The sequence below is a fragment of the Limulus polyphemus genome, unplaced genomic scaffold, assembly GCF_000517525.1.
Source record: "Limulus polyphemus unplaced genomic scaffold, Limulus_polyphemus-2.1.2 Scaffold1989, whole genome shotgun sequence".
Classification (NCBI taxonomy): Eukaryota; Metazoa; Arthropoda; class Merostomata; order Xiphosura; family Limulidae; genus Limulus; species Limulus polyphemus.
The window spans coordinates 163,837-177,352 of record NW_013667599.1 but is presented as its reverse complement, the minus strand read 5'-3'; positions in this window follow the sequence as shown (position 1 = coordinate 177,352).

Genomic DNA, 13,516 nt, shown 5'->3' with positions numbered 1-13,516 from the left:
AACTTGTCCAAACATCATATATGAAAACATTGACTAACTATAAACATCATAGACAACTTGTCCAAACATCATCTGTGGAAACATTGACTAACTATAAACATCATAGACAACTTGTCCAAACATCATCTGTGGAAACATTGACTAACTATAAACATGACAGACAACTTGTCCAAACATACTCTATGAAAACACTGACTAACTATAAACATGTTCGACAACTCATGGCATGCATCAAAATACCGGCAAATGGAGCAGCGCCATCTTGTGTTATGTGTTCATCTCCAACCAATAAAGACATAACAACGAATGTCAGAGCGATATCTTACAATTGTATGTTCGAAGTACAAGTATATACAACTCCTAGCCAAGCCACAGTCTCAACTCCTAGCCAAGCCACAGTCTCAACTCCTAGCCAAGCCACAGTCTCAACTCCTAGCCAAGCCACAGTCTCAACTCCTAGCCTAGCCACAGTCTCATATTTCTGGAATTTCTTTGCTGTTGATCGTTGATGAAGACTGTTGTTCACTTGTCCCCTGTATAATGTCTTTACTGTTAAATTTTATAGAGCCGGAACCTTACCAAAATTTGTCAGACGTGTGACGTCATCATCAGGGTAATAATCTCGCATTCAAAACCTAGTTTCTATCTTTTTTAAAGAAAATGTATGTAGCACCAATTATTTGAGACTCCTCACATAAGTAATGAACTGAATATGCATATTTTACCACGGAAATCAACTTTCTTTAAATTAGGCAACAACAACAACAAAGTACCATTTAAAAAACCACTTCATGATGTTAGGAAAACACGTAAGATTATGAAATCAACTAAACACAATACCCTATAACCCGGGCGCTGCTTTCGATAAGTGGGTCTTTCTTCCGCAGGGGCAATTTTTTTTTTTTAATTGGTAACATTAAAACATAAATTTACTATATTTCTAGTTGTACTACAATATTAACAACTTTGACTTTTATAACGCTTCATACACGTCCTATCCTGCCAACACAAACAGTATCTATATACACACACAGACATATTTTTTATATAAGAGAGAGAGAGAGAGAGAGAAAGAGAGGGGGTATATCGCGGGCTCGAGCCTTGGACTGTTCGACCTGCAGCCCGACACGTTAACTGACAGGTCGCGACCTATATTTTGAAGCTAATAACTGGAGAAGTACGTAGATGCAAAGATGTGGATCTCTGTGTGTTAACATACACTGGGTGTCCCGTCCACAAAGTCCTGTCCGGTTTTAAAAGTTTTTTTTTTTTTCAACTAAACCTAAAGAGCTAGCTATTCATTTTTTTATCACCTTGTTGATTAGCTAATGGTGTTTCGTTCTCGGTTTACAGATTGTAATCGGAGGGTCCAGATGCTAATGATCGAACTTTGAATGAAGATGGCGACTACACAGGAGAAAGCCCAATGTGGACGTTCAGGTGTTTCCGAAGAAACCGTTGTCCAGGAGACGTTCCAACGCAGCCCTAGAAAGTCCGTTCGTCGCGCTTGAAGTGATCTCCAGCTACAAAGGTCAACGGTACACAAAGTCCTCCCCAAGAGATTGCATCTTTACGCATATAAAGTATTAGTGCCGCTGAAAACTGCATAATGCTAACTCTTTTGGTTTTGTTGTAATAAACTTTTAAAATCGGAACAGGTCTTGCAAGACTTTGTGGACGCTCCGTGTGTGTGTGTGTGTGTGTGTGTGTGTGTGTGTGTGTGTCAAGAGAGAGAGGAGGTGACCCATTCTTTGAAACTAATAACCAGAGAAGTATTTTATGTCAATAAACCTACAAAATAATATTTAAGAAAGGGGTTACCGATGTTGATTTTGTTTCTGTATGGTATAAAAAAAACAAAAACGATTTCGATTGAGGAATGAACAACGAACAAAATGGCTGCAGTTTGTATAAACCTTAAAACGTTCTTGAACATTTACTAATTTACCTTACCGGAAAAGACGACGTGTAAACTTCATGATGATCAGCAGTCACGTGGTTGCTGAAACAGGTCTGTTGAATCAGTGTCGCACTCTTGGACTGTATGACCTGAACTTTTACGACCTAGTCAGTGGGTCGCCGAATACTCCCATATTCCACTTGTTCACTCGCAATCGAACCTCTATACTAACTACTGGGGGGGGGGGCAAGTCCCCTCCGTGTGTTACCCGTGTCCATTGTTACATTGTTAGGATTTCAAGAATTTTCGGCCACTCGATAAACAAAGTAGAGAAGCCCGTTGTTTCTTCAATTTTTTTTTTGCCAGGATCAAAAGGAAGAAGCCTGTTGTTTCTTTAGATGAATCATTGATAGCAGAAAACCCAAAAAGCAGGACGAACGTCGAGATTCAGTCGTGTCTACAGGGTTAACAAAGCTCTCTGATAATGATTATTTTCTCCTCCACACCCTCTGACGTGAGCGGCCGGTTGAGGCCCGAGGCACTGTAGCTCGGAATGTCAGGCCCCATGCTTACAAAGGCAGAGGAATGCGGCCTACTTGCCGCAGCAGTCGGAGATCGACGGTGCACAAAGGACACATATTTACGACCATGGAATAGGTGAAAAGCAGCGGGTTCCGCCTCCTACATAGCGGCAAGTATCTCTTCGGCGAGCTCCAGCAGCATGCCAGTCGAGATTAGCCCTCCTGCCTTGCGGGATTGCCGTGCTCTTCAGTCGAAAGATGTCGCTCACGCCTCCGTATGAGCACAGCATATGGAAGGAGATTTCTGGTAAAGCCCTCCCCCAACCTGCTTGACCAAAGATTACTTTCCTCTAATAAGTGCTTTATATTTTATACAAAAGTAATTACTGAAATGACTCACACACATACAAAACATATACACACACCCGCATAGATACACATCTATATAAATAATACACTTGCGTTTGTTTGTCCTAAACTTTTCTCGCAAATTTATCGATCAAACGCTACAAATCTCATGTCGTTAGAAAAGCTTTTATCCAAGGAGTCCGGGTTGCATATTGGATTTTCCCATTCAGATCATCTTACCTGTTTTTGCTTAGTCAAACATTTTAATGCAACGAATATGGTACACGATGGCACAATGTCGTTGTCATCACGTGACGACTGGCTTCGATTTCAACTTTTGTTTTTTGTTTTTACTTGCAAAGTATTTCACACAAACAAAAATTAACCCGCGTGTAATTTCCTTAAAAAATTAACATTACACAAAATAAAATGTATATGGGCTTTCTCGACTTACATTCAAAACCATATGCTTATCACTTTGTGAACCCGCATTCAGACGTTTCTGAATATTCAGCTAAATTTGCCTTCATTACAAGGTTACATTTACTTTACAACAATTTAGCTTCGGTTCGTTTCATAGACTGCTATAAACACCTTTTAGCTAATTTTTTCTTTACTAAGGGTTTCATTTTACGTTTTTATGAATTTGTTTTAACTTTCACTTTATTGTTTACTTCATGTGTAATTTTATTAAACAGAGTTATATCTACGCGAGTTTGTTTGTCTGACCGCATAAAGTTTTTTCTATTAAACCAGGATTTATGAATTAACACAATTCCTGCAAGAAAGCGTAGATTAAATGGCGTGCGTGAAAATAACAGAATAAGGAAAATCACACACACACACACATATATATACACATTGAATTGCGTAACAGAATAATAATACAGCGGAAATATTCATAACTGCTGTATTATTATTGTAAATATGCACAAACGCATCCATGAAAACCCTCATAACAATAAAGCGCAATATGATATTTCTTCAGATATGTAAAAGCAACAAACATGCAAAGGTCCAATCATCGCTAGTAACCCCCTCCCTCCCCGTCATCGCCCGCCCTTATTCGTATCTAAAAATTACTGTCACTAACCCTAGTAACATGGCCTCCAGATTAGCACGCTCTCGCTGCCTTAAAATTAATATACACCTATATTTCTGGATTTGCTTTAACAAATTTAAACCAGCGTAATTACGAATAACCGATTTATTACATCTTGTTTCTTTCAAAATAAACGACTCCATTTTAACAAGAGGGAATTCTCAATAGCCGCGATACTTAAAATTCTTTTAGGTAGGATTAGAGTAAATTAATCTGCGAGATCTTGGACGTGGTCAAATAAATCAGTCGAAAGGATTTGACCTCTCGAGTCCAAAACTGTAATTGGATATTAAATCGGTCAAGAGAAAAACTCGGAGCCATTATGCCGCGGCTAAAAATGTACAATTATTGTTGATCACCTCAATGTTGAAAATCTTAACATTTGAAAATGTTAAATATATCTTTTTCTTACTTAGTAATCAACAAGAACTTCATAAGACTGGTAGAATAGATTCAGAACAGGAAGTATCAGTTCAACATTAACACCACACCAGACCCCTCTTTCAGGAGAATGCTATGTGAAAGGACTGCTACACCACACCAACTGACCTTCAAAAGAGCCACTACACCACATACAGAGCAGCTACACCACATACAGTTGACCTTCAAAGGAGCCACTACACCACATACAGGGCTGCTACACAACACCAACTGACCTTCAAAAGAGCCGCTACACGACATACAGGCCGGCTATACCACACCTGGTGTGGTATAGCCGGCCTGTATGTGGTGTAGCGGCTCTTTTGAAGGTCAGTTGGTGTGGTGTAGCCGGCCTGTATGTGGTGTAGCGGCTCTTTTGAAGGTCAACTAGTGTGGTATAGCCGCTCTGTATGTGGTGTAGTGGCTCTTTTGAAGGTCAGTTCTGTATGTGGTGTAGCGGCTCCTTTGAAGGTCAACGCCGGCTATACCACACCAGTTGACCTTCAAAAGAGCCGCTACACCACATACAGGGCTGCTACACCACACCAACTGACCTTCAAAAGAGCCACTACATCACACACAGGGCGGCTACACCACACCAACTGACCTTCAAAAGAGTCGCTACACCACATACAGGGCTGCTACACCACACCAACTGACCTTCAAAAGAGCCGCTACAGATTAGCTTCGAGGCTTCTACTAGAAAATTCCACAATTTTCGATGTTCCTATGAAAAATTAGTTAATGACAGGGTGTCAATAAGGCTTAGCTAGGCTTGTTAATAAAAAGAAAATAACGGAACTTGCTATTTTTTTTCTGAATTTTGATAGACTAGTGGGAAAGCAGCTAGTCAACAGTGCCCACAACCAACTCTTAGGCTACCCTTGTCTGCGGGAATAGTAGGATTTGACCGTTACTCTTATTGCGCACCCACGACCCCAAAAACACGAAGCGCATTTTTTTGCGCCAACGGGTTGCGAACCATGAATCATCTGAGTCACCGTATGGGCACGCTAACCCCAAGGCCACATCCAGCCCAAAACTTAACAACAAGAGAACACCGAAATATATCTTATTAACAGGACAATACAGTTATCTTGATAACATAGGACAACAATGAAATCTACAGTAATAACAGGACAACAATTAAAACTTACCGAGGTTTGTTGCTGAAAGAATAGTGTCCAAACATTCAAGATCATTCTTGGAAAGTGTATGGAGTTCCTGAAACCAAATATATATATATATATATATATCTTAATACGTATTAAATAGAATGGATATTAACGTATTTTCATGAACAGTTTTCAGTTTTTTTCTGAAACTATAAAAAAAGGTGCTATCACTCAGAAGTGTTGTCGTTTTGGAATTTTTAATTTAAAAAAAAATTAATACCAAAAATACAATTACAATTTTATTGCTTGTTTTTTTTTTCGCTTGAAAGTGGTAGTTATTTTTAAAAAAGTATTGTAATAATAATAACTTCAGACCAAGACTAGACATTTTCATTGTTGTTGTTTTTCGCGACTCCCTTCTTTTCTCGCCACCTTTAAAATGTTGTATTCATATTTAACTTCTTCGAGTAGCAAATACTTCAACAAATGTCATGTGTCAAGGTCATGTCATGTGGCGGTGTCATCTGGAAAGGTGCCTGTGTTTTGATGGTAGGTGCTTTCTATACTTGGGTATTTGGAGAAGGAGGGAAAGACACCAAACACATTTAAAAGATAATTAATAGCCAACAAAATATATAAAAACAAATAGAGCAAACAAGGGAGTTCTTGTTCATATAGCCTTACACTAATATCAGGAGAGGAAACTATAAAGGAAAAAAACACCCAATTTGTGGACGTAACAATATCCTTCGAAAATAGATTGAAGTCTTTGATGACGTGTATTGTAGGTTTGTTTGTTCATTGAATTCGCGCAAAGCTACACGAGGCCTATTTGCACTTGTCGTCCCTAATTTAGATATGATAGACTAGAGGGAAGGCAGCTAATTAATACCATCCACCGCCACTCTCGAGCTGCTCTTTTACCAGCGAATAATGGGATTGGCCGCCACTTATAATGCCCCCACGGCTGAAAGAGCGAGCATGTTCGGTGACGGGGATTCGAACCCGTAGATGATGACGTATGTCAGTGTATTTTAATATACAGAACGTTGTAGGTACTCGGGGCTTTGAAATTTTGTTACATAACAAATCCCCTTCCATCAAAAATTGTTTTGTGTCTTACACAATCCGCATTCTAAGTGTTTTTTTTTTTTTACATCGCCTAATTCGACAGATAACACCTATTACTTCATTTAATTCTTCAAACGAAACGTCCAAAAACTTCCCAAGTTTATTGAGAAAAGATAAAATAAACTTTTCACTAATACCGCTAAGTGACAGCAGTTACTAGTGTCGCGGCCTCCTCTCAATAAAGGCCTGGTGGGTAAAGCACTCGACTTGCAATCTGCAGGCCGTGGGTTCGAATCCCATTAACGAAAATACTCGCCCAACATTACGGATAATCCCTATTCTAATAGAGTAGTCCAAGAGTAGGCGGTGGGTGGTGTTGACTAGCTGCCTTCTCTCTAGTTTATCAATCCTAAAATAGGGACGGCTAGCGAAGATAGACCTCAAGCAACTTTGCACGAAATTCAACAAAAGAAACAGTCAAGTCCTTACATCAACGGCAAGGCATGGTTAAACTGTAGTACAGAACGACAGAGTGATGTACATATCAACGTTTTGAAGTTTATTTTTCTACTTATATACAGTATATTAGAATCTTAAATACTAGCCCCCAGATTCCAACTTTTCACTAACCAAATTCCCTAAATATACGATTTTAAAATCCTCTTTCTTTGAAAAACTTGAGGTGATGAATTTTTGTTCCAATTTCCTTTGACTTAACCAATCAAATATCCGCTTGGTTTGCAAATTACTAGTAAGTGAATGCTTGAAAGCCAAGCCTATTTGACCATCTGTGATGGAATCCCCCCCCCCCTCCCTACTCCCTCTGGTGATCCTGGATACGCCACTGTAATAGTGGCGGGGTGGGTGGAAGGGGTCGCCGCGCCAAAAGGGAGCCAGAATCGTAACTACAATTATAAGAATATAGAATGAGAGGGTCCAATTTTATGTGGGGGAGGGGGGCATCTTTTGTAGTTACGCCTCCGGCCTGTAAGATCACTATTCTTGAAAGTTGTATGACTATCGTTTACTAACGGCAGGACTAGCTGATCACGTAAATAAAGCAGTTGGTGGCGACTTTTGTTTAGGGCGATATACTGTCTTTAAATTGTAATAACAACTGTGTTTACAACGCTTCGTTCCAACAGGCGTAAGAATACGTTGAAACACTATGTTTTCTTCAATTTATTAGGTAAGGGTGTAAGGTAATACGATAAAATATTGTTTTCCTTTCAATGTACAATGTAAAGGTGTAAAGTAATACGATAAAATATTGTTTTCCTTTCAATGTACAATGTAAAGGTGTAAAGTAATACGATAAAATATTGTTTTCCTTTCAATGTACAATGTAAAGATGTAAGGTAATACGATAAAATATTGTTTTCCTTTCAATGTACAATGTAAAGGTGTAAGGTAATACGATAAAATATTGTTTTCCTTTCAATGTACAATGTAAAGGTGTAAGGTAATACGATAAAATATTGTTTTCCTTTCAATGTAAAGGTGTAAGGTAATACGATAAAATATTGTTTTCCTTTCATAACATTGTGGCCTCTCATAGAATGTTTTGAGGCTTATTTCCATATATTTTTATTGTTTTTTTAATGACAAGCTTCATATTTCTACTTGTAGAAAAATATCAGAATGTCATTGTTTATATATGTTTGATATATCTATTAATTTTTGCGTAAAATCGTTTCTAGTAAAGAATCACAAGTTGTTGTTAACAGTTTGTTATTGCAACAATTGGGCTTGTAACTGTATAATTCGAGTTCATTATTTGTGTCTACGACAATTCAAAGATACTACCAGAGTTGCGCTCTTTACAGACAGGTCTTCACGAACCAAGAAATATTTTAATTACTTGTTGTATGCCATGCTTAAGCCTAATTCATCCAGACGATGAATAGGTGCCAAACTTATCGTCAGAATTGCGCTCTTTACAGACAGGTCCTCACGAGCCAAGAAATATTTTGATTACTTGTTGTATGCCATGCTTAAGCCTAATTCATCCAGACGATGAATAGGTGCTAAACTTATCGTCAGAATTGCGCTCTTTACAAACAGGTCCTCACGAGCCAAGAATTACTTGTTGTATACCATATTTAAGCCTAATTCATCCAGACAATGGATAGATGGTAAACGTATCATCATAGTTGCCCACACGTACGTATCACGTATTCTTTATTTACATTTTTGGCCGCCAGTCTGCAAATGAGTTATGTGGAATATATTAAAAATTAAAATAAAAGCTTTATGAAAAATCGCGAAGGATTTTTCATGCATACCTGAGAAACAATATCACCAGTCTCTTCACCAAGGCTTGTCGAGTTCTCTGTAGAGTGAAGATGATGCCGAAGAGGCACTTCGGGTCTGGGAACACCTCTGTACATGTTCTGTTGTTTATTCTAACTTCGTTGTACCATGTGTGTTCCATCTAAAGACAGAGAAAAATGAATGAACCAAAAGATAAAAAATATTATAAATCGGAGAATATTCAAAAATTACAATTTTAACCGTACGTTCGTTATTCGTCGATTAATCAAACTAGCATAAATACTCGCCCTCCAGGCAGGTATTATTCTAGTATTAAGTATCCAACATAAATACACATGGTATATTTCTTAGCTTCATTATTTATTCTAGTAGTAAGTATCACAGAGTAGATTTTATTGAAGTATTTCTTTGTAGACGCAGTTATCAATAAAAGTGTCTTGTTTTTTTGTTGCAACACTCATGAGATTTTCACTAAAGAAAAACAAATAATCTTTTAAAGTTTTTTTTTATTGTTTTATATGTGAAACTTACTCCTTTTTGTAATTTTTATTGGTTAAATCTGAAAAACGTCATTTTTGTGGAAATTTCAATTGTTTTATTTATTGTTTAGCTATAAAAATACTGCCTAGTTATAAAAATATTACCCAGTTATGATCGGTGCGGTAGTTTCCGAGTTTTGGAGGTGTACATCGCAAGCTCCATTATAATAAGATTAAAAATTATGAAGAAACACAAAACTTTATTGAATTGGCTCTAGAGTCTAGTGGGTATTTTGTTGCTTTTCAGAATTTGTAGCTAGAGAAACTTAGACAATAAAAGTTAGATAAAAACAAATCAAAACAACAACAACAAAAAATAGCTTTATTCTCCAGATAATGATAACAAAGATTTTATTTTGACCAACTTTTCATCCTTGTGGCTTCATCTGGGTTTGTGCAAATCGGAGACTGGAGCACACGACATTAGTTCAAATTTACAACATTATTTTATGGGATTTCCACTAATATTTTAACAAACATTAATTTATCATAAATCTTTTTGGTCAGAATTGTAAAAATGTTATACTTTGTTACAGATAGACATGAAACTCGGATGTTTGACTTGGTTGTATTTTGAAATCTATCTCGGTAGCCTCACTCACTCGAAAGTCGCTTTCTCGTAACGTTGTGAACAGTAATGGACTAACGGGAAAGCAGCTAGTCCAGAACACCCACCGCCAACTCTTGAATTATTTCACCAATGAATAGTGGGATTGACCGACACTTTATAACGCCCCCAAGGCTGAAAGGGCGAGCACGTTCGGTGATTGGGATTCGAACCTGGGACTCGCAGATTGCGAGTTCATTTGCAACTTGACAAGCATACCTCTTGAAAACGTTAGCCGCAGTAAATTTTACGCAAAACTTCTTTTAACGGTATATTGCACGCGAGCGTATTTTACAGTTTTTTTGTTCCTGCTATAAATAGTTAAAATTCACGCTACTTACTTGGTTTGACAGTTCGCGATAATCAAATGCACGTGCAGAGAGGCAGTGAATATTTGTAAACCTTTTTCTGCAAACATATATGAAGCGTATATCATCAACGAACAATTTTACATTACAACGCATGCCCACAGAAAAAGATAAGCTGTTTGTTCTGTGCCTACAGCACTGTCCATAAAGAACGTATTTTCATAGTTATATAAAGAGAAATACAAACAACTTGTGGATTAGTTCTTGTTGTAGCATTACTTGCTGTTTAAAATACCAACAATACGTTTTTAAAAACTATTCCTACAATGAAAGTAATAGAATAATAATATCATAACACTATTGTTCTACTCGTAAATAAAAATACAATGGATGTTCTGAATGTAATGTATTATTCACACGTTAATAGAATAACAATTTCCTAATAAAGCAAACACTATTGTTCAGCTAATAAATAAATAGAAATATGATAACATTTGTTCTGAAATTAAGTTGTTATCAACACGTTAATAGAATAAAGCAAGCATTATTGTTCGATTTTTAAATAAACAGAAATACGATGGAAATGAACGAATTAGATAAAGAGTCCCGTGTTAGTCTTTAACGTTCCACTCCATATAATTTCAGTAACAATCAGTTTGTTTCTAACATTGACCTTGTAGTTAATGTTTAACGTGACATTCATTAATTCAAACATGGTTGTAAAATAACCGTTTCTTACCGCTTTAAGGAAAGCCCAATTGAAACTCTTGTATATAAATTTGAGCTAATAACAAGAGCTCTTAGGATATGAATATTCTTAACCTGCATATTGTCCCTCATACATCACATAGTTCGAAGAATCATGATAAGTATACTCAGATATTTCTTTACGTCCCTACGTATTTTCCCTTTTTATGTCTTTTTCAGGATCCTTATTATGATTTCTTGTTTGTTTTATTATTTTTATTATTAATTATTATTAGCCAAAACAACTAATTTTTCAAGATATGTTTGTGTCCCCTTTTTTTTTACAGTTCATCATGTGAACTAATAAATACTGTTGTAAAGTTTTTTGTTTTTCGTTGGCGGATTATTTTAACTTACCTGGTAAAAATAATTCAAAGTCCAATCCACATAAGCGACAACAAATTAGTTTCTTTCTTTCTTAACGTTTTTCCAAACTGCCTTCACTTTACACAGCTGTAAATCATGTTTACAAATGACGCTAACTGCACTACACTAACGTACAAAATAAACTTACTTGCACTACTTCACGATTGGACAAAAAAAAGAAAAAAAAACTTACCGATTTAATACTCATTCACTATTCGCCACTCCCGAACTAAGGGCCTACTAGTATTGTCACTTATAGCGTAGTTTCTAGACACTTTGATTACTGAACCACCGAATATTCTAGAACTTTCTTGACCTTAACGCCTTGCGCCCTCTAGCTAACGTCTGAATTACAACATTAAATATATAGCTGTAACAACATTGGGAGACCAAGGGATACAAGCATTATCAAAGTTTAAAAAAAAATCTTTAGATGTAATGAGCTTAAGGCTACACTGCAGTAGCTGTTATCAGGCTTAGCAACCAAGCTGAATAATCACTACGTTCAAGTGTAGTTTTCTGTTGTTTTTTTAACGTGGAAAATACTTGGCATTTGTGGTTGTTGTTTAATAATATCACTTTTTAGTTTTTATATTTTACACTCGATTTAGTAACTACTTTTTTTATCTCTTGATAACTTACAAGCTAACCATTGTTTTTATATTGAAAAAATTGAAATAAATATAGTCTTGTAACAATATTTTTTAGTTTGCACCAACAAGAAAAATGTTTTAAAAAAAATGGGAATTTTTCGATCTCTTTTGAAAGACTAAAGTATTAATTTACCACACAAACTTTATTGAAGAAGTTGTGTTCCGATCCTGTCAATAAGTAACCGGAAGATAAAAAAGAAACGTCTTATCACCACCTTATTAACTTTTTGTAGTTGACCATCCGGTCGTTTAATGGGCTAAGAGGCCTGGGGACGGGCCTTGGTATGAAATATGACCAGGTGTTCAAGGTCAATGCAGTTATCCTCCGCTAGCCTGTAATTTCCTTACGTTGTCAAGGGAAAAGGAGTTCCTAAATAACTACAAGTGTTCGTTCAAAATGGCTACTGGTTTGATTGTGATTATAATTGTTATCAAATACGTTCTTTCAGGCAAGAGTAAAGTTTACGACAAACTTAAAAAAAAAGGGCATCACGTTCAAGTCACAAAAAATATATAAAAAAATAAGTAGCTGAATGGATAAACTGTTATAATCCCTTCACCGGTACTAAATACCTAATTATATTAATCGTTCGAAAAGGGGGGAATGGCAATGACATGCCGACCACTCTCTATAAAACGTATTATTTTCCGATACACGGCTGGTATAGGCTGTTTATAAAGAATAAGCGAGAAGTTGGAAGTTTACCCTTCAGTCAGTAGAAGATAGAGTTCATCCAAAAAGACTGTCTTCAGAAAGTTTTGCGGCTATGGAATAACATCAACAGTACAAATAATCTACAGCTCTTTACGAAAGTTCCGTTTTTTAAGTTAAAAGACAGACACGAGAGAAATTATTAATTATACTTGCACGCACGAGGGGGTTTGCCCGAACCCTTTATTTTTGTGATGTAAAAAAAAGGAATATATAGTTATAGCGCAATTGCTTATGGTATTTACCGTTTTCTACATAGTCTACATTCTTCTGACTAAGATTAGCGTTTTGGGAGTTGAAATAGTCGCATATAATGGCTTCTGTTGACACTTTGTAATTGGAAGTCGAAAACCATATTGCTACTAACAGGTTTTGTAAGCCGAATTCCATACAGTAGGTGTCTGTTACTTGTTGGCGATAAATTTCAACAATTAACAAACAGCAACACAGTCCACTTCTTTTACAAATAATATATTAATACACGTTGAACGTATATACAAATGTTTGTAACACTGTTGGTTATTACAGTTGTATCCAGAGTTTCAAATTATAGTCTCTCTTTCTTCAAAGTCCATTCAGGCTAGTCCAGTTACTTTAGAGCACAATTGACAAGACAGTTATTCATCTCTGCTCTGTTATTACAATACAGTCTGTGATAATTTAACTTTAAAAATCGCCACTATATACTTTATCGCTAAACTTCCAGATCGCCCCCCTTGTTTGTTTGTTTTTGAATTTCGCGCAAAGCTACACGAGGGCTATCTGCGCTAGCCGTCCCTAATTTAGCAGTGTAAGACTAGAGGGAAGGCAGCTAGTCATCACCACCCACCGCC